General features: G+C 39.1%; 1 long non-coding RNA gene across 1 annotated transcript; it reads right to left on the bottom strand.

Moving 5' to 3' along the window:
- Positions 1–3,603: 3,603 nt before the first annotated feature.
- On the bottom strand, positions 3,604–6,295 carry LOC112450621. The gene is made up of 3 exons (XR_003039291.2): positions 6,210–6,295; positions 5,412–5,481; positions 3,604–3,692 (listed from the first exon to the last, which is right to left on the bottom strand). It is a non-coding gene; the product is annotated as an uncharacterized LOC112450621 (long non-coding RNA).
- Between the last annotated feature and the right edge of the window lie 20,588 nt (positions 6,296–26,883).

Here is a 26,883-nt window from a genome sequence, read left to right as displayed (position 1 = left end):
GTTGTGGTGCCAGAAAGCCTACAAATCTTGATTGTAATGACATCGACAAATCACAGTTGAGGTTTTCACTACTTTCAAAGCAAACGTGTAATTTTAAAGTGCACCTGTTTGGCGCACATTTAACAGAAGCTGGAATGATGACACTCTGAAAAGTTGCGTACGTCGCAGTTTCACTCTTATAAGAACCATCAGAGTGTGGGTCTGTAACGATGTAGTTGATTTCTGTTTTAGAACTCAGATTGTTTTGAGGACAAAAAGGCTGTTTTTGTCATGATTTCTAGTATTTTTGAGTTTATTCTTAGTTTTGGTTCTGGGTTCTTCTTTCATGGGTTTTCTGTTTAAGTTAATTTTGTTCTTTGTACTTCTGTCAGTATTCACCTCACCTCTGTCTGCGCTTGGTTAATTGTCATGGCCATCTCCACCTGCTGTAATCACTCACCTGTGCCCACTTTCCATAATCATCCTCTGCTTTAAAACCTGGTCATCTTCTCCACTTCCCCGCTGGTTCATTGTTGTTTGTCTCTGGTTCCACCTTGCTTTGCCTTGCCGTTTTGGATTTTTTGTAATAGTCTGTTTTGCTGCCACGCCAGCCTTTTGTTTTCTGTTTTCTTTAGTTTAATTAATCTGTTCTTTTTAATCATGAGTCTGCGTATTGGGTTCGCCACCCTTTCCCCACGTCCTGACAGTTTTAACAGGAACATCACAAACTGAAGTGTAGCCACTCATCGCAGTCCTGGACGGAGGAGCGAACACCTGTACTTTCCCCAAGCATCCAGCTCAGCTCCTCACCGACTGATGAAGGCTATCCAAGCTGCAGGGCTGGGCACATCGATCGGGATCATGTGCTGCTTTAGCCCGAGGAGGGCAGTGGAAAAGCTTTAAAAAAAAAAAAAAAAAAAACCTCACACAGCCATTCGGAGGAAATTGACGATTTTGTTGTTTTCTGGTGCTGTTTGTCCTTTGGGACAGCGCTAAGATAAAAAGTAGGATTTTTTTTTTTTTCCTTGACTGCTTTTTCTGGCTACACCAGGCTTCGTTGTTCGTGGCCGCAGCTCTAACTACCATTCGGGGTCTAAATGCCGGTGGTTAGAGCTGCACGTCCGAGCTTCAGCTGTAGTTCGATCCGTGGACAAGGTGGCTGAGGCTCTGTGCTCCAGGGCCGGCGGTAAGAGTTGTGGACAAACGCCGACCACTGCTTCGCAGCTGATGACCAGGGCTCCACGCTCCTGGGCCCGTATTCAGAGCACAGAGATGACTGCCACAGCGAGGAGCCTGGGCAAAGAATTAATTTTCTCCATGCCGGTTTTATTTCTAAACGTAATAGAAGAAGGTGGAGCAGCCACAGAGTAAGAGTCAGCTTGCAGAAAGGGAGAGGGGGGAAAAAAAAGCGTCGTCAGCAGCCTGGAGATAAACTGAGAGACACTGGGGTGTTTCTAACTTTTCCCCCTGATCATTACACATGTAAACATGGCTGAAATAACAGCACGGGCAGTTTTTAAATGTGTGAGACATGTGTCAGATGATGTGTTTAAATAGAACCAAGATCTTAATAAAATCCAACAACAGTGTTGTTTGATTTTGAAAGCGACTGTGATTAAAACTTGTTCTTAATGAGCCCGTTTTCTGTCAGTTTCAGATTTTTTTTTTTTTTTTTTTTGCTTTCTGACAACAAAAACAGTAAATGATGTGAGCGGGAGCAACTTTATTTGGAATTCAGTGATATTACTCTTCATCATATCATTATATGAGCTCAGGTTTGAGTTGGAGACTATCACTGCTTATTTATTTGACTGTCATTGTATCCTGCCTGTGGGTTTTCTTTTCTTTTCTTTTTTTATATTTTTCTCAAGTTCTCACATGGAACGGAGTATTACTGTTGTTAGCTATGACCCCTGCACAGTTTTAAAGTAAAAGTTTGTAAAAATCATGTTATATGCCCTTTAAAGCAGGTAATGTTTTTTTATTGCTTATAAACTTAAAATTCTGTGATTGCATCTCAATGAGTAATTCCAGTAAAATTCTTGAGGGATTTTGATATTTTTTTTCTTTCTCGTAAAAAAAATGTAAGAGAAGTACAGTATATGATGAAGTAATAATGTCACTCAGTTTAAAAAACAAAATTGAAGATTATTTTTGTTTTCTTTTTAAGAAAGATATGATGAAGTCATTATGTTCAGATTAATGTTGAAATGCTGAGAATAAAGTTGACATACTCTTTTTTTTTTTTTAAAGAATAAAGTCAGAATTTTAAGGAAAAAAATGGTTAATGGAATTTTAAGTACAAGGTCAAAATAACAAGAATAAAAACTATTTTGAGATTAAATGGAAAATCAGAAACCAAACCAACACTGGCACAAAGACCATATCTGTTTATGATGTTGTAATTACTGTGAAGCTCTTTGGTCAGCTGAGGTTGTTGTAAATGTGCTGTATCAGGGGTCTCCAATCCTGGTCCTCGAGGGCCACCATCCTGCATGTTTTCCTTGTTTCCCTGCTCCAACACACCTGATTCAGTGGTTAAATCACCTCTTCATGTTCTGCAGAAGCCTGTTAATCACCCATTGATTCAAATCAGGTGTGTTGGAGCAGAGGAACAAGTAAAACCTGCAGGATCGTGGCCCTCAAGGACCAGGATTAGACACCCTTGAGCTATATAAATAAACTTTGACCTACAGTAGTCATATGCTTTGTGCAAATAGTGACAATACCTCAGAATTGGTTTGGTTTGCTCTGGAGCAGTACCCAGCCTGTAAATAACTTTTCAAAACTCTTAGCAGTTGAAAACAATAAGCTGATTTTAAAAGCTGAAGATGTTTTGAGGTGAATGTGTGTAGGTTTGGAACTCGTTTTGTGAAGCACTGAACAAAATACTGGAATTTCGCTGCTTTTGATTGATGCTGCTGCGTGAGTAACTGGTTCAAGAAAATGCCGTGTTATTTTGTATTTTACTTTTATACTTTGCCCACCTTATAATCCTTGGCCACAACTATAATAATTAAAAGCTAGAAGCCCTCGGAGAGTGGAAACGTCCACCACGGCTTTATCGTCATTAAAAAAAATAATTCACCAACAAAATTTTGCCAACTGTTTCCTGTAACAACCCCAACATTTCTTGTAAAACTTTCCCCAAATCTGTTTGTTAGTTTTTAAGTAAACAGACAAGCAAACCATCCAACATTGCTGAAAGCATAACTTTCTCTGTGGAGGTAATGAGACAAATAAACAGTAGAAGGTTTGAAAGCACAATGGGGTTTGCTTCCTCAGACCTAGACTTGAAACACTGTTGTGATTTTATTCTCAAGAAAATGGCTCAAATCTCAAAGCAACATTTTTTGAGCTTATGGAAGTCTAATCTGAGGTTTGTTGGTTAATAATTGTACACAGCCTGAACCAAAAGTGGAGCAGTGGAACGCTTTCTGGCGCCAAAGTTGCCAGCCAACTTCAACAACTGGTAAAAGTTTATGCTGACCCGGTTTCCTTCAGAGATTAGTGTGAAGCCTGCAGCTGCACACTGGACATCTCCTATGTTGCATGAATACATTAGGTTAGCTGCTGATGTTCAGTACATAAAGAGCTCCGAACACAACAATCTGATTTTCTTTTCTTTTCTTTTTCTTTTCCATGAGTGCATTTTATGTGTGGGCTGTGGGCCGAGTTCTGCTTGCAGCTGTTTGTATGTGCCTCCTGCGAGCCTAAAGGAACGAAACACAGACACAAAAGTTACACAAATACAGTGCTTCGGTTTTGAAGAGTGCAGTTCTAAAGAGGGGTTAAACGGTTTATTTTTCTTTAAGGAAACAAGGAAACCAGAGAGTCGTGTCTTCAGTAGAGAATAGTCACTTTGAAAACTGTGCACTTGCGTCTGCGTCTGGATTATCAAGAATAACTACTTTTGTAGACATGTTACAGATGAGTTTTTTTTTTTTTAAATTTTGCAAAAAACATTAAAATAATTCTTCTCTCCTTTTTGCCATTTCCTCCTTTTTTCCTTCTTCCTCTTATAATTACTTGGATTGAATTATTTGCATAGGCAGATCTATTTTTTGCAAGTTCATTTTAAAAGTTTTAATTAACAGACTCATTAATTCTGTCTAGGCTGACCCACTCTATTGTACGCAAAAATGAAAACAAATCTGAAATGTACACACATGAACACAAACAAAACATTGTGTCTCTAATTGAATACAAAAACCCCTCCAACAACAACAGTGTTTATGTTTACAAAACAATCTGAAATTATACTGCATTCTGATAATTGTTTGTTTTTTCAGGTGGGTGGACCATGATACTGTACATGAATTTAGATCTCCTGGAATCCTTTTGAACTCCACATTGTCATTTTAAAAAATCTCATTAAAATTCATCTATAAACTGCAAGCTATTAATTATGAAAATTTAAGCAGTTTTAATGTATGCGAATATTTTAGCAAAAATATTCTTAAGCTATTCATGATATTCGTGTAAAGAGGTGTCTCAGGCTGCTCCAGAGGTGCTACAGCTAGCTGCTACAGCTAGCTGCTACTGCTGCGATTTGTGCTTGCAAATAACCACAGACCTCATTGTTTTAGATTGGTGTTGTTTTGTGACCCACTTTAGTCTTGTACCACTTGGACAAGCTGTTAGCTTGTCAGTGCAACCAGAACCAAACTCAGTTTCTTCAAAGCGAGGTTGTTTAAAAAGTTACCTACAACAGGTAAGATATTAATTGTTCATAAGCTTTCTACAGATCCCTGGTTAGAAAAAGATCTGAACCATTGCTTTACTAACAAGAAAGCAAAATCAAACCTTAATCTTACAAACCTTTGGGATCATGATGGGCATGGACCTAAAGATCACACACCCACACACACAAGTTTGTGCTTCTATCCTTTTTAAGAAACTGAATTGAATTGACTACCATTCGTTTCTGTAGCCTAAGCCTGACCTTTACCCTAAACCTAACCATTACCAGTACATGCCTAACCCTAACCCTATATTATTACTGGAGACGGGACTGGAGGATGGAATCTGAAGCAACAAAAAAGTCATTCTGCAGTTAGCCCCTGGTGGCTGACTGCAGAATTACTTTTTTTAGTCTCTGCCCTCCATGTAAACAACATGGGACATTTTCCTGACTAAAGAATAAAAAAAATATGCCTCAGATCATTTTATTTTCAGGTGTTTTTTGTTGGTTCACGTAGTTCTTACTTTGCTGCTGTATGTTCAAACATGTGCTTTTAAAAAACTTTTAGTTCCAAAATAAACAGTCATGGATCCAACATCCAACTATTAAAGAAGGCCCACTGACAGGAAAACAAGCAGTAATCTACGGCATTCTTTAGCTGATCCAATCTAACGCCATTGATGCCAAAACTTCAAACAACTTCCAACCAAAGTACATGAAGCGCTCTTCCGTGTGGCCTCATACTCACCAGTGTATTTAACGCGGGTCCCCAGTCAATGCACAGGCTAGGTTTGAAGCAGATCACTGAAAAACTCTGACTGGCAGACGAAAAACAAACAGTCAGTGATTTATTTGTGAAATACAAAGATGTGCATTCAGAGTGCGAATACATAACGAGCCACTATTTTTCATCTAGAGAAATGAGGCGGCAGTGGGGGGGAAAAAAGAACAGGAAGTAAACGCGTTGGGGTGAATGTGAGCAGGTGCAGCAATGCGTATTCGTGGCTGTTATGAATCCAATTTTCTACGAGAGGAAATAGTTTTTGTTTTTTAACTTTTTTTGAATTTACGAGAGGTGGAAACTGCGTGCCTTTTTGGTTTGAACACAGAAGCCTGCGCTGGACCGCGTTGAAAGCTCTTGAAAACTCAGATCAGCAACCTGACTGTGCTATTTGCATTTATTTTAAGCGTGCGTGCAGTTGAAGCACAAAAACAATCCAGAACACTAATTATGGCCTGTTGAGCAAATTGCCTCGGGGTCCACATGCTGAAATGCTCCGAAACAGTCTCAAATCTTTTCACCAGGTGTAGAGGGAGGAAAAAAGTTTACTGAAGGCTGTTTGTGTTCGAAAGGAATGGATGTCAGATGTAATCAAATAATATTCTGCTATGACAGCATCTGGTGTGTGGCTCTGCTGTCGTTGCTTTTTTACTGTAGCCACCCTTTTGGTGATGTTATTCTATGCAGCAGCACGCCCGTGAAAGCAGGGGGGAGGAAATAAAAATCTAAATTAATGTGAAATTTAATGTATACATAAACCCACACCTGGACTGGCTGGTTGTGCTTCTGTGACTGGAAGGCTCCAACTGGGGACGCTCGAAATTGGTTGTTCTAACGCAGCTACTTTCTTTTTGCCTGCCACAGAGAAGAAATTAGATGGTTACACACTGCCACACACACTCTTGGGTGAGTTCCAGTGAAGGAATTAAAAACTTGGTGCAATTACACAACTCCAATGTGACTTGGATGGTGTGTTTGCGTGTGCATGTGTGTGTGTGCGTTAGCTGACCATTAGAGAATAGCAATGCAAATTAGGCTGCAAAATTTTCCTTTTACCTTTTCCAACACGTAATTAGGGATTCTGAAAGGTGATAGCGTTCAAATGTGGAGCCTTCAGAGAGAAGGGGTCAATTTATCCCCTACAGGGTGGATATTAAAATTCTGCGGAGCATTACTCAGACGTTTTATTTTAAAAGCCCCATGAAAACTTCTCTCACCTCTCCTGAAAAAAAGAGGGTGCATCTCTTAATTACTGACACAGAGCCAATTTGCGTTGCGCACATCTCTCAGCAGATGATTATAATCATTATAATTGCTTGAAGCATTTGTTTCATGCAGGAAAGGCTATAATGTTCACTCAGATCTTCTATAATAAAGGATTTGGCTTTGCACTTGGCTTCTGCCAAGCGGTTATACACTGACTGGACGTGAATAATCAATAGGAAAATTGAAATGCAGGAGTAAATACACCGCTGGGTCCACGCTATCCTCTGTACTGCCAGTCTCTTTTCCTCGGTCCCTGGGTACAGCGCCAGAGACTGATCAAAGACTGTGTCTGATTCACTCTGAATCATCAAGGAGAGAAGACAGGGAGCTCTGTGATTACTGAACGTTGACGTCAGTTTCACTCATCCGACAATACGGAGCTGTCACACAGTAGGTGTATTATGTACTCTGTCTGATCACCTGGGATCCAGTCATACAAGCTTTTATTGATCATGAAGGATATTCTTGCATTTTTCATGAAAGAGAAGAAAATTTGTGATCAAAAGTGTCACCAGTTCAAAGGAAACCGATTGCCAGGAAAGTTCTGGGTTTGACAATTTAGAGATATTCTCTCTAATTTGCAGCGGCGACGCTAGTGCGTTACAACCGGAGAGGTACAATTATTCACTTACTTGCCAAAATTGAGATAAAACCATGTTAACATGTGGATGCTTGAATGACTACCTGAATAGCGTTGCTGTTGGGTTTTAACATCAGTGCTTTACAAACTCTCGAGAACAGAAACAATAATTCCACTCAGGTTTCAAATTGTTTTGCTGGGGTTGAAGTATTTTATGTATTTTTTTTTATTACAGCCAGTGTTCACAAGAACTCCATAAAGTTCAGCTTCAGACCAAAACTGAACTGATTCATGTTCATGGATCCTCTCAGGATGAAGTAGTTCATGTTCTTTTATCAGTTTTTCATGAGACAAGGTTTGAATAAAATTGTTAAATATTGGTCGATGGTATAATGCGTTATTTGGCATATAGAACCTTTTCATCATTTTTCCACCTAAAATTGACTACAATGGGTAGAAATGGGTAGATTTCTGAAAAGCACAGCTGCAGGGATACATAAATTGCAGCACTGTTGCCACGCAGCAAGAAGGTTGCAGGTTCAACTCCCAGCAGCCCAATGACTGCTGGAGGAAGGCACCAGCGCCCTGGGACCTTGACCAGGAACAAGCAGGTAAAGGAAATGAAGGGGTAGATGGAATAATAAAATAGCACAAAAAAGTAATTTTGAAGTATACTGACATATGCAGAATTAGGACGTAAATGTAACAAGCAATACGATGAAAAGAAGTTGTAATTCGAACTGAAAACAAGTTGCGCTTTTTGTGTTCACCTTGATGACGGTGCAGGAACATCATATTTCTGCTGGAATAACGATATGATCCAGAACTGACAACAGTGTAAAATTTATAAGAAAGGATTCTTGTAAACCACCATGATATTTTTAAGAGTGAATTTTTTTTTAAAAAGTTGACAGCAGTCTTACCACCCTCAAACTGGAAGCTTATCAGTCCAATCATTATTGAGCTCTTTGTCTCCAAAGTGGAGCCTCATATCTCGATTTCATGGCTTCTCTTACAAATTTATATTTTATAATGGAATGCACATAATTTACTGTGTTATTATGTATTCAGTTATTATTAACTTCACATCCCTACAGTGTGGTGCAGGTGGGTTTGTCACGTAGTTGTGATCCATTTGAAATGAGTTGTTCTAGCCAAAGCCTCCTTGTCTCTGGGCATTTTGACAAAACAGTTCTGCTAGATGGCTGCAAAGGCACAAGCTGCCTCTGACCGTTCACAAATCGTCATTCAAGCATAGTCACCGAATTGGCGTGACCATTCAGAAATAAGGCGAGCTTCGCTGAACCAAAAGAGGTTTGGAGCGTAACTCAACTGTGTTGATGTGGAGCACTATACATTAAATATATCACTTTCAAAACCAGACAAATGAAGTCAGTTTAGTGTAAACATACAGTTTTTTAACCAAATGCAAAGATGTAGGATCTGGATGAACTCTGTAGCCGAAAGCAGAGCAGGCACACCTGTGCATAATCTCGAACTTTTGTTGTGCAAGACACGGGCCTTCCATTTTTAGTAAATTTTAAAGTGAAGGGGAAATACATGTTTGTTTGTTGTTTTATTTTTTAACAATAACAGGTCCCCACAAAGACAGGAGAACCTTCACATGTTTGTGTGTAACAGCCGGACTCCGTGGTGTGCACCCGACAGACAATAACCTGCCCCCGAGGGGAGAAATTGCAGCATTTTTCACGAAGTGGCTACGGTTTGTCCAAAAAAAAGTCTCAAATTACACCAGCTGGTTACTCATAAAAAATAAAAAAAAACGTGATTTAGCGTTACTATTTTAAAACGCACTCAGTTCAAGTTCCTGGGATAAAAGCAGCCTTGTTGAGTTAAAAAAAATTTAAGTCACCTGTGAACGACAAGCTTATTCGAACATTTGTGCGCAGGACTGCCTATACTAAATCTGTGGGTTACCATCCCTCACTACAGTTCTCAGCATTAATGTGAGGTCATCGTATAAAGTTGTAATAACTGGGTCTGAACTTTCCTGAACAGATCAAATCAAATGCAGGGAATGGTTGAAGTGTTAAATGCTAAATTTATTAAAGGTATAAAAGGTCAAACATGGCTAGTCATTCAGCAGAGCAAAGTAAGAGATACTAGTCAGGCAAGACGATTTGGGAGTTCTGAAAAGAGCCGAGAACAAAATCACGAAACGTGGAACTAAAAATGTTACAGCAAACAAATAAATAGAAGGTGAACTCAAGAGAGGATACATCCAAAGGTAAGGGATGATGAAATGTCAACAAATAGTGATTGGCAGACAAAAATCAACAAAGGACAGGAGCAGGGCTAATAAAGCTGATATGTGGTGGAATAACCCAAGCTACACAAGAAATTCTTCTCAAAGTTCAGGCTAAACTTTTTTGTGTTTTGATCCATTCTCATTCCCAGGGTGTCTCTGAGATCCCCCCATAGGGTGTCTTTTGGATTCTGTGCTGTGAGGCACTGACCAGAGGCAGATGCAGTTCTGCTTATCATGTAAGACTGTAGTTTTTTTTCCCTTTTTTCTTTTTCCATATAAGCTGCTCTCAGATCTGCAATGCTTTGCATTCATTTGAGGGGAAACTGAACTACTTGTCGACATGTCTGAATAAGCTCCCTGGTGACTTTGTTTCAAACGTAAATGCTAGTAGGTCAGACCTAGAAACATTTTCCTGTCATTCTAACACTCTGCAGTCCTAAATGCTGCTATTACATTAATGAAAACTGAAGTTGTATTGGTACTTGCACAGAAAAAATGTATTTGTGCAACAATAAAATTTAAATTCCCACAAATATTCAGTTTTTGTTTTTACTACATTGGTAATTTAGGTCATGCAAAGGCTCCAAAGCATTTTAATGTAGTATTTATTTAAGTTTTACTCAACTCTAGCAATAAATTGTTTATCAGCTATTTAGTTTAGTTTATCTTAGCTCATATTTTAGATATTGTTAGATTGTTACATTCCTAATTGTTGTTTAGTTCAGCTTTAATTTTATCATGATTTTATTTAGATTATCTTATATTTCATTTAGATTATACATGATTGATGTTTTTACTTCTGTATCTCTATATTTGATTATGATGTTTTTATGATGTTTGATATGATGTTTTTATCTGTATTTGATTATGTACCTGATTGTTGTTTCTGTGTTGTAAAGCACTTTGAATCGCCTTGTTGCGGAAGTGCTATATAAAATTTCACTGCACTTGACTTCACTTCACTGTGTTGTACGGTTTGGAGACAGGGGGACTGACATAAAGACAGGAGACAGAACAGGAAGTGGCAGAGCCGAAGATGTTGAGGTTCTCCTTGGGAGGGACGAGGATGGACAGGATTAGGAATGAGGTCATCAGAGGTTGAAGGACTGGGAGACAAAGTTAGAGAGGCCAGACTGAGATGGTTTGGACATGTGCAGACGAGGGATAGTGGGTATATTGGTAGAAGGATGTTAGAGATGCAGCTGCCAGGAAAAAGACAAAGAGGAGACATATGGATGCAGTTAGAGAGGACATGGAGGGAGTTGGAGTGAGGACAGAGGACGCAGAAGACAGAGTTAGATGGAGCAGGAGGACTCATTGTGGTGACCCCAGAAAAGGGAACAGCTGAAAGAAAAAGAAGAAGAAGAAGATTAAAAAGTAAATAAATTTAAAACTAATATACAATGCCTCGTCGACGCTGATTCAAGTCAAATAGTATTTAACAACAAAGTGAGCATTGTGGTAGGAACGCCACCACTGTCCTAGATCAAAGTTACTGAATGGATAAAATAAAAGCAATAAAATAATACTGTAGTTCTAAAAAAAACAAAAACAAGACAACTGAAATAATCTTCACCTTGTTCAATAAATGTCACCATGTCCAGGTTATTCTTGTTGTTGCCCCAGTCTGCACAGGAAATCCTACAAGTAGCAGCTGCTGTCGCTATTTACTCTTGCAGATAACCTTAAAGCTTTATGCAAATAATAATAATGATAAAAGTAATGGCAATCTGTCAGGATTTGGGTATCTTTGAGTTTATTTCTGTATAAAGTTGATTGTTTCTGCAATTCTGTTATTTTTTTAGATTGTTCCTGTGTTTAGTTTTATGTTGTTTAGTGGGCTCTCCGTGTCATTATTCGCCCGTCCTCGGTTCAGTACCTGTCAGCCTGCCTCACCCGTCTGCACCTGTCCCTCGTTTGTAATCAGTCACCTGCGCTCACTTACCAATCACCCTCACTCCATTATAACCTGGTTCTCAGCTTCCATTTCTCACTGGCTCATTGTTGCATACATGCGCTGTAAGTTTTATGTTAGGTTGTTTTTGCTGCCATGACAGCTGTTTGTTCTTGTCTTTAGTTAAAAGAAATTAATTTTCTTTTGAGCCCTTTTGTGTCTGCCTGTGTTTGGGTCCAAATCCTGCAACCACTTTCCTGACACAATCCTGTAACAAAGTGGTTCAGTTTGTGTTTACCACTTGTCCCTTATCCTTATTTCTGATTCACTTTCTCTAGTTGGTTATAACGCTTCGATTTAAACATTACTTTGCAATTTTGCTTCACTTACTATCCCGGGTTTGTTTGTGTTAACATTATGTTGCAGTTTCCATCTATTTATATGTTTAGGTTAAAGCTAATACTTCTGGACCATTGTTTGAATTTGTTTCAAGGTATATTTATGGTATTTGTTTTCCCTTTTACTCACCATTGTTTGTCCCTTGTAGATCTGCAGCAGGGCAGGAGTATGGGAGGGGCCGGCCCAGTATTTCCTGCTTTAATGGCTGGATGATGTCATTGATTACCTGGCTGGGTTCTACCAATTAGAGGGTTTTCTTTTGAGTATTGCTTTGTTTTTCTTTAAAGTAACTTTCTGAGTTATCTTGTATTACATGGTTTATTTTGCAGACCACTTCATTATGTTGATGAGTTTTTCAATTAGATTAATCATTTTATTCTTGTTTTTCTGTTTAGATGTTTGTTGTTTGACCTGTTTCATTGTGGTTTAGTCCACTAAAGTACAGGTGTGTTGCCAATTGGCTATAAAAACAGTGTCTTTGGAAGCTGGAGAGAGAAGTCTGTCTAATGAACAAATAAAAGGCATCACAAGAAACTGAAACGGATGGCTGATGCTGATTTTTCTGTTCTCCTTCTGACCCTTTTGCCTACTCTACCTTTACAAATCCATCAATCCAGTTAGAATTAAACTCCAAATAATTCAAAGAGCTATCTAGAACAGGTACCACTTCGAAAGACTTGAACTATCACTTTATTTCTACATATTTTATGCCAAAAATATAACCAAATGAACAGCTGTGCAAATAACGATCACCTTAATAATTACAGAAATATAACAGGACTTGGTGTTTAAAAAGATTTAGCAGAGTTACAAATAGTGCACCAACTGATAACTGATTGCAATGTCACCAGTGTACTTTGACTATTCAGTCTAATTTTGTGGCGAACTCTTTAATAAACACAACACTAATTCTTAAAATTATTCTCTATGCAAGACACAAAAAAGCCTTTCCAAATAAAAACAGAAAAGCTGGACGGCTGTGCAGTGCCATAATCGAATGCTGAAAACATCCAAGAGGAATATTTTCTTAGCCAATGAGGGTGGTTAACAGGTAGGAGAACATCTGCTTTACAACAAGTGAAATGAACTCACACAGCGTGGTTGTTGAAAGGGTAGGGATCGCAACGCAACAGAGATGTAAGATGTCTTATTTCAACGGGGAAAGTGGTTCTCTTTAGGTGACTGAATCGTTTTTGCAGCGGTCCAGCGGTTTTCTAAGCTCCGCGCGTATGAATAAAACATTCAGGCCTGCCAAAAGGAGGCACCTTGGCTTGATGGTCAGCTGTCCAACTGCAGCAGGAGAACAGATGAGCCCCCCATCAGGAGAAATGCGCCAAATTGCTTCTGTGTGATGGAAAAAGCTGCAGGGGCCAGATAGGAGTGGGCTGGGTGCAGAGCTAAAGCTCTAAAATGCATATCCACAGGTAGGCTGCTGCAGGGTAATACTCTTTTGTGGATTACATCAATATTGGAGTTAAACATGTAATCATACAGCAAGGCCATACGCCGAATTCACGTGGATATCCTTCACAACAAATGGCTTTACCCGGAAAGGAGGCTCTTGGAATAATTCATAAGGAAAGCTGATAAACATCACAAAGTATTTGAATTTAATCTTGAAATGCGTTATGGCGTTTGATTAAGTAAAAAAAAAAACCTAATCAGTAATTGTGCTGCACAATGCTTTTCCCTGGATGAAATAAAAATGCATGTGAACAAGAAAATGCAGTGTAAAAACACTGCTGTATTGTACTATTATAAGCCATGACCAGCTTAATCACTGAACCTGAGAAAGTACAGAGTCTATTTGGAGCCTTCATCTCAGCCATGAAGTAAGCCAAATGGATTCAAGATGCAATCCTGTAACTTTCACTTTCACTTAATTGCAAAACTACTCCTTTGATTAACTCACTGTCTCTCTCTCTCTCTCTCTCCCTGAGGTAAATAAAAAAAAAAAAAAAAAAAAAAAGTCGGGGCATTTAAGACGTGACTGACAGCTCGTAGTTTATCAACAGCTGCCCAAAACTCTTCTCCGCCGTAGCAGATGTTCTCCTGAGGATTAAATCTGCCTACTGGAAGAAAAATGAAGACAAAATTCACTGTTAGATCCTATCTGCTCGCAGTCATTGCATGTAAAAACGTTCAGCTGCCATTTCAGTGAAAGGGATCTCTTTAGGTTAGAATATAATTATATTTAACCCAATAGATTTTCTTTTAGCTCGACAAGTAAATGTACATTCCGGTCAGGGCAAATTGTCAGACCACAGCTGCAAAATATCTGCGAGCAAGATACTTTGACGTCTATGGCCTCCCAGAAAACACTTCACAATAATATTTATGCGTTAGAGCCAGTTCAAGGACTACATAGACTAAATGTTGTGTTGCTGCACGAACTGATTTAAATTGCAATGAGACAAACAAAAAAGGAGAAAGATTGAGTCAAATTTAGCCTTCTGGGTGTAACAGAACAACAGCAAAGCCTTAGATTTAAGCCCAATCTACTCTCTGAATGTTATTCTAAATGGATTTTTTTTACATTTAGTTTTTCTTTTTATGCATGAAAGAAAATCTGGAGTTTAAACAAAAAGGCTGTAATACCCATGCCACGCCCTTAGGTGGTGAGAAGGTTCCCATTAACTATATATCAAAATACAGAGAAAGACATTGTTAGCTTGGCTAAATATTCAACCGTGGCTCTTTTTCAGACACTTTTATCAATTTCATCTCAGTTGTTAGCCTTTTCATCATAGCTGAAGTTTAATGATCACAGGATCAGCAAGACTGGTGAAAATAGAAAAAAATAATCAGTAAAAATGGAGCCATTGTTGTTTTGGTTTCTAGAAGACAAAGTAACTGTGGACATGTGCTAAACAGCACAGTGTTTTGGAAAACTTGCGCAAAGAGATACGCTAAAAAAAAAAAAAAATCTCTACATTTCTTACCGGAAATGTTGTTTCCATGTGGACAAGAAGAGCAAACACATCAAATAACCATTGTAGAAAAAAGTGGTGTAGAAAAGTGTGGTAGTAGGTCCTTAATATGGAGCATAACAGAGATAAAGTTGGCAAGTAAGTTTTAGTTGGAAAAGAAAAAAACTTATTAAAAAAATTCTGTTAATTTTTTATTTAGTGGCAGTCCACAAAACTGTCATCTTTACACAAGAGCAAATAGATCCCGTTGTATGCGGTCCAATTTATTCCAATACAATCACAGCTCTATCCAAGATTTATATTTGAAAAACATATAACATGTTACAGGTTTAGTAAGATCATCATCAGAGCTGCAGGCCTGGAATCAGACTGACAGGTGGTATTGAGTGTACAAAAATATGTTATTTTTTGTCTTTTAAAAAGTCACTGTTATTTGAATATGTTTACAGTTCTTTACAAATAAATCTAATCTAACTGTGTAAATGCAGTACATTCAACATAAACTGGAAGTACCAGTTGACTGCTTGGATATGTTTCTGCTCCTCTCACTCCCCAAACTATGTAAAGAGAAAATGGAATAAATGAACGGAGGTCAAAATAATACATTTGGTAAAAGTCTTTAAAAGCAAAAATCAAAGTGGCAAATTAAAATTATTCATGGAACATTATTCTGTCATATTATTAATGATCATTTTCATTGCTGTAAAAGTATTACGGTAACTTATTATTAGGGTTGATTACTGTAGTTCCTAAATTGGAGATGCTTAAAGAAGCTTTAGTTTAATTCCTTCGTATTTCAATAATGCAGCAAGAGTTAACCATCAGCCTCTGTTTTAATAGTTTTGTAGGCTGCTAGCCTAACATGATGATGGTCAGCTTGTCACAAAGCTTCTCCTGAGCAACAGCAGACCTCATGCAACTGTCTGATTTTCAGTCTGATTAGTAATCTCCATCACTGCTAAAGTGACCTTTATATGTCAATTCAGCTGAGGCTGGTTTTAGTGGTACAACCAGTGAAGGAACAACTATGCTGAGCTGCTTTATATACAGCTATTTCCTATGTAACAATGCATTGCATCATCTAAACTGATTAGGATTTTAATATATAGGACTTATCTCTGGTTGAATAAAATATACTGAACATTAAGGTAAAAGTATACAGAAACCAATATGTATACTCAAAACATATAACCTAAAGATTTCTCATGCAAAGCTGAGAGTAGTTTTGGCACACAATATACACATAAATAACTCAAAGTACAACTTTTAATTGTTAACTAAACCACATTTTATAAAGAAATGGCATTTAACAGAAGTACGTTATTTGGTTCTTATTGCTAATATTTTGCTTTTTCCTTCTTTTGGGTTTATATCAATTTTGTACTGCAAACCTTGGGCAAGGGGTGTATAGGTAACAGCTGATGGAATAAAGATAGTAAAACCACAGCAATCAGTTGAAACAGCCTTCAGACACACATTAACATTCATGCCTTTGAAAAAAGGCTTTCATGTGAAATCAGGCAATGTGGCGCCTTTTTAAAGGTTGTGCATGTCGTTTTTTTCTACACCCATCATAAGACCGGCCATATTATGGTATGGCACTATATGTCCATGTGTCTGTCTGTCTGTAGACAATTTCTTGTCCAAGCTCTAAACTGATAATTATGTCAAACCATGCAGGTGAACACTTCAGGGGTCAAGGATGATCCCTATTGATTTCAAGGTCACAGGGTCAGTGTCACATGTGTTTCCTTTGTTAAAACCTCATCTCTGCTCAAGTCTAATGAGTAACATAAAAATGTCAAACCCTTTGCTCCCGAGATTGTTCCAATCTCTCCATCCATAAGACAGTACACAGTCAGCTGTCCATGGTGTAACTCCACAAATACTTAGATTACAAAATGTCATGAGACTACAGCTCTACAATGGATCTTGTTTTTATTAAGACTTTTTCCACCAAAGAAATCTTGAGTGGTACTCATGAAGTCTGTTACTCCAATCACAAATTGCTCTGTAATTGGCTGGTAGCAGGTCAGTTCTTCAGATTCCAACTGATAGCTGCAGTGTCATGTTCTGACAGGTTCTTTAATTGAATTGTTTGTCGATTTACACCATGGACAACCCCATTATCAGTGAGATTGACCTTTCAGCCCACCACAATCATGTATATACTTAAAAGACACATGTATTCAGGATTGTTGTGTGAGGGAATTCATGCTTTGGATTTTGATTACTCGGACAATTAACCGATAGGCGTATTTTGTATTGTTGGCAGTACTTATGTTGTTGTATGTAATTATTTTTATCTTGATTAAATCTCACATGACGGCTGGGATAGTACATGACTTGTAATTGTTCTTGTGGCTCAGTGAAACAAATGTGAACTCAAAGACTCCCAAATTGCCTCAAACCATCTGAAACTTGTCACCAGAAAGTTAGAGTTAAAGAAAACATACCAATGGGAGTTAATCTATCCTCAAGAATAAAAAAAAGCCAAAAAAAAAAAAGAGAAAGAAAATAGTTCCAGTTGCTTTCTGCTAAGGCACATACTGTGGAGCATTTTCCAGCAACAGCAGAAATCACACCTCTAACTTTTTAATCACACCCTTGAGAGGTATGTTTGACCTGTACAATGATGTCTGCCTGTTTGAGCGAGGGCTCAACAGGCCATCTCAGGTCATCCTGACAGCCCAGGACCCCTGAGATCTTCTTGATGAGGACTGAAGTGGTGATGGGGTTTGGGAGTGTGACCCATGAAGTGGTCCACCCTTCCCCTACTCACGACAGTGGACTTACTTCTGTAATTTAATCCTTTGAGCATTGAGTGCAAACCAGATAGAGGCACACAAACAGGCACAAGGTGAGATGAGGGTGCGGGGACAAAGAATGAGGCAAATTTTGAATATTTCACATCTGATAAGTCAGCCATTTCCATTCAAGTTGGATTCAAATCAAGGTGAAGCGATAACCTCATCATTATTTTATTGTGAAAATACAGTTAAATTGGCAAAACATTTAAGTATTCTGGTGACCTTATCATCCTAGCAAAGAAAAAAACCTTTTACATTTATAAAGCTGAATACACTTTTAGTGCCTTGCCACCTACTTAGTTTTGAGACTAAAGCGAATCAGCTCATCTGTAGAGTCTGTGGCTGTCAAACCATCAGCATGGTAACGGTGTTAGAAGAGGAGATGCTAAACAGCGTCTGACTGAGATCACAACACTTTTTGTCTGTGTTGGGGATAATAAGCTGCCAAAGAGTCAGGAGTTGCATTAGTTCAAAAGCTCCCAATTTGGGAGTAACTAGCAAACCGGTATTGAGGAGAAAAGCACTAACCCTCAGGCATTGTTGTGTTCATAGGTAATATTATAATGTTTTGTTTCTAAATAAAAGACCTCTGCTTTTTTAATGTGTTTTATTGAAGAGGATGTATTCCCCAGAATACACGCCTATACATGATGAGATGTAAAAGAAGGGAAAACAGGCTGGTTTTCCCTCGTAGCACGTTCTTGTCTACATTCATCTCCTCTGGATTAACATAGAGCTGACTATATGCACCAGTGTACGAAATGTGGACTTGCAAGGTTGTTTGTGTGTGTATGCAAATTCTGACAAAGCCCCCTAAACACAAATGGTGAAGAGGTTGGGAAGTGTCATCCACTGTGCTGCTCCTTTAAAGTTTGAGGATGCTGCTTTTACATTTCAGCATATCACTGTATTAAAGTTTGCCTCTGTGAGACAGGTAAACACTATAGCACCCTTATCAGTTTTTACTGCCTAAGTACATTTGGGTGTACTGTAGAGTTCAGCGACTATTTTGAACAATCTTTTTTTTTCTCACTATATTTGGTGTTAACCCCCCGGCCAAGCTCCTTATTTGCATGTCATTTTCATGCAATTAAAATTCAGCATTGGGGAAAAAGAAAGGCCCACCCTCTTTTGGGTTTTACATATTGGAACATAATAAAACTGATCTGGTCTTTACCAGATTTTAAAAAATCATTCAAATCTAACCTCAGCAACTCCCACAGTGTCATTATTTATTAAATAAAAATGAAGCCAAGCTCGAAAATCTGTGTGTGGAAAAAAGTAAGTCCACCACCTTTAGCAGCAATCATAACTGGCTGTTTTTTGTATGACTTTATCACTCTCTCACATGGTTGTGTAGTATTCGGCCTAATCTTATTTCCAACGTTGCTTCAATTCATTGAGATTGACAAACGTTTATTTCTGCACAGCTCTCCTAAAGTCCCACCACAGCATTCCAGTCAAGCTGAGGTCTGGACTTTGACTAGGCCGATGTATTACTCATTTTCTTGTTCAGCCGTTCTGTTGAAGTTTTGCTGCTGTGCTTTGAATCACTGTCCTGTTGCATCATGACCCAGTTTGATCCAAGCTTTAGCTGACATATAGGCGTACATTTGACTCTAGAGTCCTTTGGTTGCAGTTTCAGAATTTATGGTCGACTCAGTGACTGTAAAGTGCTTGGTTCTTGTGGCTGTAAAACAAGCCCAAATCATCACACCTCCACCACCGTGCTTGACAACTGGTATGAGGTACTGTGCTGATATGTTGAGTTTGGTTTTCATCAAACCTAGCACTGTGCATTATAGCTAAACATCTCCATTTTGGTCTCATCTGTTTTAAGAACATTATTCCAGCAGTCTTGTGGTTCAAAAAGATACAACTACCTACTTAAGTTTAACCTTTGTTCTTGTTTAATGATAAAATCTGTGATGTGGCTTTGTGCACTTGAGGTAAGATTTGCCTAATTTTAGAACCTGGTAAAGACCAGATCATTTTTAATATGTTCCAGAAAAAAAATCCCTAGAGTTGTAAGAGGGTGGACTTTCGTTTTATTTTGATTGCAGCATCTGCTCATTAACCCAGACACTCACCTTCTTTTATGCACATTTCATTAATGTGACCTGTGTGTGTGCGTTTGTATGTGTGTGTAGTGCCACACAGAGCCACTTTGCATCCATGTTTTACTGCCATTCAAATCATGTTTTTCCACCTCCGGGCCTACTGTGTGTTTTTCGGCCTGCAGCTTTGTACCAGCAGCTGGGTTGCGGAGCCTTCCTCAGGCTTCCCTTACCATCCGCTTGCTTTTTATCATGCATGGCACACTGCTGGTCTACTGCAGGCACAGAGCACTTCATCACCACAGCCTGCGGAGAGAAGCGGAGACAGATGGGAAGATGGGCTCAAGGTTCAAGAAGAACCCTATTAGGATGGGTTATCCTATGAGCTGCCAAGCTCACCGTCTTGTTTTTGTTACCCCCTGATGTTATGATACGTGGGATGATAGTGTACCATAGGATGTCCTTATGTTTTAAGCTGATTGGCAAATTCCTTGGTGATAACAGGGACGGATCAATGTTATTTGAATTCACTCAAACCAGCAGGCCTTTCCCTCCTTAAATTCCAGCCTGAGGGGATATCTTTAGCTAACAGCCTTGTGGCGAGGTTTCAGTGCAGGATTCTGTCAGAGGACATCTCCGCTGAGAAAAAATGTTGAGCTGAAACAGAGGGAGCGGGGGAGGGAGACTGTTTCCTGGTGTCAGCTCTAACTGGGCTGGGACTATTGTAGCTTCTCTCAGGTACACTGATGTCATCCCTGACTGCCTGCTGTGGAGAGAAACAGTTGCACTGAGGTGTCAGCTTTAAGTGGTTAGGGGAGAATTTTGTCACCAATCACCCATCAGTATTTCACAGTGACTCCTTGCTGAAGTGTTGTTTGAGCCCACTGGATGTGGCTCACCATTTCTGCCTTTCTTTCCTGTCTCCGTTGTTTTTCCTCCTCCTTTAATCTTCACCTGCTCTGCTCGGTATCTGCTCTCCTCTCCTCTCCCAGGAGGGTGAATAATCTCTTTCAGTATCATGGATAATGGCTGCTCTCTATGACAGAACTGTCTCTCCAATTCATCAGGCCTGACCTTCGGGATGCATCTTGATGAGAGCAGAAGGTAATGACAACCCTCCACTGCCGACGACGAGAGACGAAAAATACCTATAGTGGTGAAAGACCATAATCAAATCAAGTTTGCGTCTGATGTGATTGTTACTGCGATGATACAGACAGACAGAGTATTGACTTTCTGCTATTTCTTTATTAGCAGCGTGTGCTCCAATGCTGCGTTCTCTTGGGCTTCTGGTTTCATTCAGCTGGAATAATTTTGGCTGCATCTGATGCTAATCCTTGGGAGAACTTTGATATTCAACAAAGCATAGCCAAAATGAATTTGTCCGTGTTTTTAAAATGTATATTAAAGGGTTACAGTGTCCCTGCGGGCTGTGGGACAGGAGGAAAAAAAAAAAAGATAAATTGCTGGCTGTGTAGCAGTGCATGTTGATCTCTACAGAGACTTCTCTATTGTCTGTCTGTATGTCTGTTCTGCTCCCCTGCCAAAGCTGCTAGAGAGATAGAAAGCGTGAGCAGAGTCGCTGCCTCATAAAGGACATTCTCTATCCGCTGCTGGTTCTGGGCTGCCGTTCAACCGTAGGCAGACTGCTTCCTGCATGTGTGGGTTGAACAACTCTATATCATCTGTTGGTTTGAATAGACAGCTCTTTGTAGAACAGCTTAGTGTATGTTTGTCACAGGCCGAGCCAACACATGTTTGACAGTGATCGAATGTTTGTGGTGCGCGTGGAACCTCCTACTCAACGCGGTGAAGGGCAGCTCCACCAAATCAATACATATCAGTTTTAAGGGATGAAAATGATGATAAATGGCCAAGGGGACTGATGAGCAATGGTCTGTTGTCTCCTGTCTGAATACAATATTTTCTCTGGAGCGGTACGCACAGGTGGACTCGCATATGTCGCCCACTGTTTAACATTTCAGCGTGTCTTAAATCCTGATTAGCAGGCGTCCTAATTAGAGACAGGATTATTTGGGTGCTTGCATAAATAGTTAGGATTAACTGTGGGGTAACTTGATCATTTGTCAGTGTGTTAGTGCACATGTCCATCTCCAGCAGTGAAGAATAATTTATTTTTTCCAGAATAATCGCTGATGGCACAGACAGGAGTCTTCTATCTCCGAGTTAATGAAACCAGCCTGACACATCATTCTCCCAACACTAACTTTTATCTCCTGTCCTCCTGCAGACTGCAGTAAAATGACCATTATTCTTCCTATGAGCGTGTCTGTGTGCGTCTGTGTATGTTTGTGTGTGTTTATGCCTATTGCCTATGTATGCGAGAACAGCCCTCTCTATTCATCAAGATGTCACCTGTAATGGCTGCTAAATTAACCATGTGTTTCAGGGAGCGAAGCTGGCTTGATAAATCTCTCTGTGGCAGGAGGTGTGTGTGGTCCACTCCCATCCACCTCTACACTGACCTTCCTCTTGTGAGAGTGGGTCATCCACTCAGGTTACTCATAGGTAACCCAAACTACATATCTACAGAAAAGATCAAGGTCAGATGATCAGCTTTAAAATACACAACGAGCAAAAGAGAAATCAGACTTCCCATTCCTGTGATGGAAGTAACTAAACTCAAGCTAAAGAACTATAAAAACTAGTGATGTCCCAATCGATTTTTTTTTGTCCCTAATACTGATCAGTCATTTAAATTAAGGATCAGTCTCAGTTTAATACTTGCATTGTTGTGCATTCTTTTACCACAACAACTTGCAGTTGTTACATACCACTGGTACATTAAAGTTATTGAAATCAGTGTTATTGCATGCTTGACACCTCAGTGGCTCTACATTGCCATAAAAAATATTTTAAAAAATAGTGCAGGTATCGTTGTGTCAATTATGCAGTGCAATGAAAACCTGATTTTTCCACCACAGCCACGGGTTGGTCCCTCAGAGCCATAAATTCAGTCATCCCTTTTAAAAATCGTCCATACTGCAAACTTGTTGGCACGTTACATCAGAAAATTTCACGGCAACCGTTACATTTCAGATTGAACAGTGTGACGCAGGTCGCTATCAAGACTTTATGTCTAGTTTGCACAGTGTGACATGTACAAGTCCTTCCCAATGTTTGAAGTTGCACAGTGTGAGCAGGCCTTTTGGGTCAGCTTGAAAGTGTTGCGTGAAAGGAAACTTAAAGGACTGTGACTGTTGGAGGCTGGGTGGTGACTCAAAATTATGAGAAAAAAAAGGGAATTTTCACTTGCAGTTTCACTGAATTCTAAGTGTTTTGGACCAGTGAGCTATGAAGCCGTGTTTTCTGAGTCCAATTTTTGAAAATAACAACCTATTTTTTCATATATGGCTTACAAAGCAGTATTCTATGTCGTGCACATTGTTTCCACCTTGGCCAACATGTATGATTTCATCTACTGGAGTACACGTCTGTAATGAAGGTAGGGAGATTTGCACCAATTGTTTTGTACCAGTCAGGTGGATCAACTGTAGCACAGTTCATGGTATAGATGTTGTTAGATTTGAATGTTAACACCTCTGAATGTTTTCAGGATAGCCCCATATTTGAAAAAAAAAAAATAACTTCATTCCAATCATTTATTAAGTCTTTGTTTAATTGTGTATAATTGTGTTTTTTTTTTTTTTTTTTTTTTTTCAGAGACAAGGAAGTGAAAATCGGACTTCAGTGGCAATTACAAGGTAGTATCAAGGTAGCATCTCACTGGGCTGTCACTGTTGGGGACTAGTTGGAGACACAAAATTGCAAGAAAAAGATGCAAATTTGCCCATTGAACAACACACCTGCACAAACCCCCAGTAACATATTTGCTGGAAGTTTGCATACATATAAAAAAGACACAGCTCTATTGCTCTAGATTTACAGAAATCAAGGTTCCCAACACCTGTGATATTGCTTACTATTTTTGATAGAAGAGCTTTTCTTGCTAATTGTTCGAACATGTTCAAAATTCGGGCTATGTGAGAGCAAGGCCTTGGGACTTATGCAAGGAAATTGAGAAAACATGTTGCGAGGCATTTTGAAAACTGCCTCGCAGATGCCATTCGCAGTTTGTCGCTAACAGACGCAGTCCAGCGAGAAACACCAAATATGTTTATCTCCAATAAATCGGTATCACTGACAATGATGAGCTGACTGACTTTAGATCTGGAATTTCCCCACTAAGGGACAAAGAAATGATAATTCTATTTATTCTATTCAATAGAGTTGATTTTAGTTAAAGCAACAGCTCAGATTTGTTGAAGTTGGTTTATGTGGAAAGGTTCACAGCAATCCTTTTTGGGTTTGATCCTACTCAGACTAGTTTATAAATCTGAGAATATTCATGAAGGTATCTGCAACAGGTTAGATATTCATAGTTCATAGAAAAACAAATAGTACCTTACGTAAGGCTGGTGTTAATGAAAGTCATTCCAGGTGGTAGAGGGCTTTCTGACATTGGCTTTAAGCTGCAACATGAAATTGTGAGGTCTTTTAGTCAGCCCTGACCTATCAGTCCACAAAATTAAACAAATAAATAAATAAAAGGAAAATAAATCAATCTTGCACAGATGCCCTAAAACATTGCTCTGAGTGAGATAAGCAGTTCAGTGCGCTTCTTCACAGAGCTCCCATTAGTAGCGTATGAACTACATCAAATATTGAAGAAAGCAGAATTCAAATGCTGTCAGACAGAAACATGGAAGAAAGGATTAACGAGCCTGCAATATAATGATTTTGGCAATGCTTTGAAAAAAAAAATGGGTTGGACTGGGGTGATAGAAAAATAAAAGAACAAGGCCTGTAACAAAGGGAAAAACACAACAAAAGGACTTGTATCCTGGGGTGCAGATTGATTCTTATCAGCTGGTACATAGACAGTGACCTGCAGGGTGAGCTTATCTTGGCTCACGCTCTGTCTGTGCAACATTTTGATCCTACTGCTGTAGGGTACGGACCGGTTGGAGGGAACAGAGGAGGAGTCGTTGGCTGGATGTAGGGACGGATGGGTATGAATGATGAAGCAGTGATTTAGTTTTTTCATGAGTCTTTGGAGAAAGGAAAAGGGCAGATGAATGGAAGAAAAAAAAGGAACGGGAGGGATTGTGTGCAAAGAGAGCCTGATATATAGGGACCAGAACGGGGAACATCATGAAAGAAGGAACGCTGCGAAGGGAGGAAGAACCTCCCCTCTGTAGGGAATGATCAGCAGATGGGAGGGCAGGGAGAGACGAGCGAGAGGGACAGCTGGGGAGATGGTGGAGATAAAGCAGAGATGGGAAAAAGGGAGGGACACGCAGAAAAGAAACATGGACAGTAGCCAGCACGAAGATGAAAACAGCAGAGCGGAGATGCAGAGAAGCTAAGTGAGGAGAAGAGCTGACTCCGAGAGAGAAGATGATGAAATGCTCACTTAAACCGGCTAACACATTCACCGTGGGGTCGAGGGAAAGCCAGTCACATATATGCACACGATCAGTCGAACGGTGGGAGGGAGGAGAGGAGAGAATTAATGTCTCTGTAATGTAGCATGTTGCAGCTTTGATTAATGCAGTGCTTGAATAATGGGAATACTCCTTTTATAAAAAAACGCTTTATTAGAGAGTTTTTTTTATTTGTATTTTTACATAAATTGGGTAGATTCTTTTATTGGGTATATTTTAATGACTTCTTAGCATGATTTAGCTGATAAATGTTTTTTTCTTCTTTTTACTTCTATGTTTAAAGTCAGTTCTTTTTAGTTTTTCATGCTGCCAATAGTTTAAAACCAGATATGCAGTTTGTCTGATGTCTGATCAGTGGTACATATGAAGCAACTGCATCCCTATTACTCATTAAAAGTGGTGGTGCTAACTTATGGTTTTGACTCATCACTTTGACATTAAAAGTGTAGATATAAATGTATATTTATGTATGTATACACTGCGTATCAGATAGCTCTTATAAGAGCCTGTCAGTCTGTTAGTTTACATAACTAACCATTGTTAACAAGCAAAAAGAAGTCCCTTTTGTTTTAAAAGAATAGTTTGTTCTGTGGAGTTCTTATCAGTATTCAATATCTTACCTGCAGCAGAAATGGCTCAGAGCTTTATCAGTTTAAAATATCAGGCAGACGTTGAGGGAAACAAACTAACAGTCGGTCCGAGCAGAGCCAGTTCTAATCTGGATTTCTGCTGTCCTAAAACACCGCCAATCTCAAAAATGTCATTTCCGTTTATGTGAACGCTACTGTATAAACATTAAGACTGCTGTCACTTTTGCATTAGATGGTTATTTATGTAAATGTCTATGTTTACTTCCACTGAAATCCAAGTCATCTGTGGTTTATTACCAGTAATGATCCATGTGAAGCTAATTGCAAAACAAAGAAAGTTTTGAAGAAATATATCAAATCTTTTGATGTAGGGTTATATAGAAAGGTTATGAGCAAGCAATAGCTTACTTGTTGTAAGAATTAATTGCTGATTATAATTACTGATAACTCCACAAAACACCACTTCAAGAAAAGAGCCAATGGTGCCATCTCTTCATTCTGTTAGCCTGCTAACCCGGCAGCACTGACCCGTACAGAGGAGATGTGAAGAAACCAAATCAAAGCGAGTTGCGAATCACCAAGTAGGGGTCTTAAGATGATCTTCAGTATTGAAATAAAATTTAGCCTTTTAAGAGAGATGAAGACAGTAATCGAAAATGAATAAAATTTGTGAAACGCTTGTCAAGGCTGCTAATTTTGTTCAACTTTCTCAGAGATATTTAGATGTTTAATCTGGCAATATTTGGTACAACTAGTTTTTGCAGCTCTTTAGTCAGCCAGTTGTTGAAAAGTCTGGGAACCACTGGTTTGGACATGATATAGGTCTAGAGTAGATAAGAATTAAGAGTTTAAATGACATCATTTGGACAAAATATTGAGCAGCTGTTTTGTTGTACACAAAAAAAGTTTTTTTTTTCTACAGTTGTCAGTCTTGAGTGTATTCTACAAGAGGATTTTGTATTTGGTAAGGCACCCTCTCCCCACGCACCCAAATTAAAGAGCTTTCCTACTTTTTGTTTGGGATCCCATTGGGTCCTTGGTGACAGCATGCAGGGGGGAAAAAAAGAGTTGAATCAACCATATCCAACTTGACAAGACTCACCAATATTGCTGTAGGTATTTTATTTCATAGCTAAACAAGGAATTGACAGCTGGGAAATTTATTTGAACAGTCAT

The sequence above is a fragment of the Kryptolebias marmoratus genome, linkage group LG9, assembly GCF_001649575.2.
Source record: "Kryptolebias marmoratus isolate JLee-2015 linkage group LG9, ASM164957v2, whole genome shotgun sequence".
NCBI lineage: Eukaryota > Metazoa > Chordata > Actinopteri > Cyprinodontiformes > Rivulidae > Kryptolebias > Kryptolebias marmoratus.
This window is presented reverse-complemented; position numbering and strand designations above follow the sequence as displayed.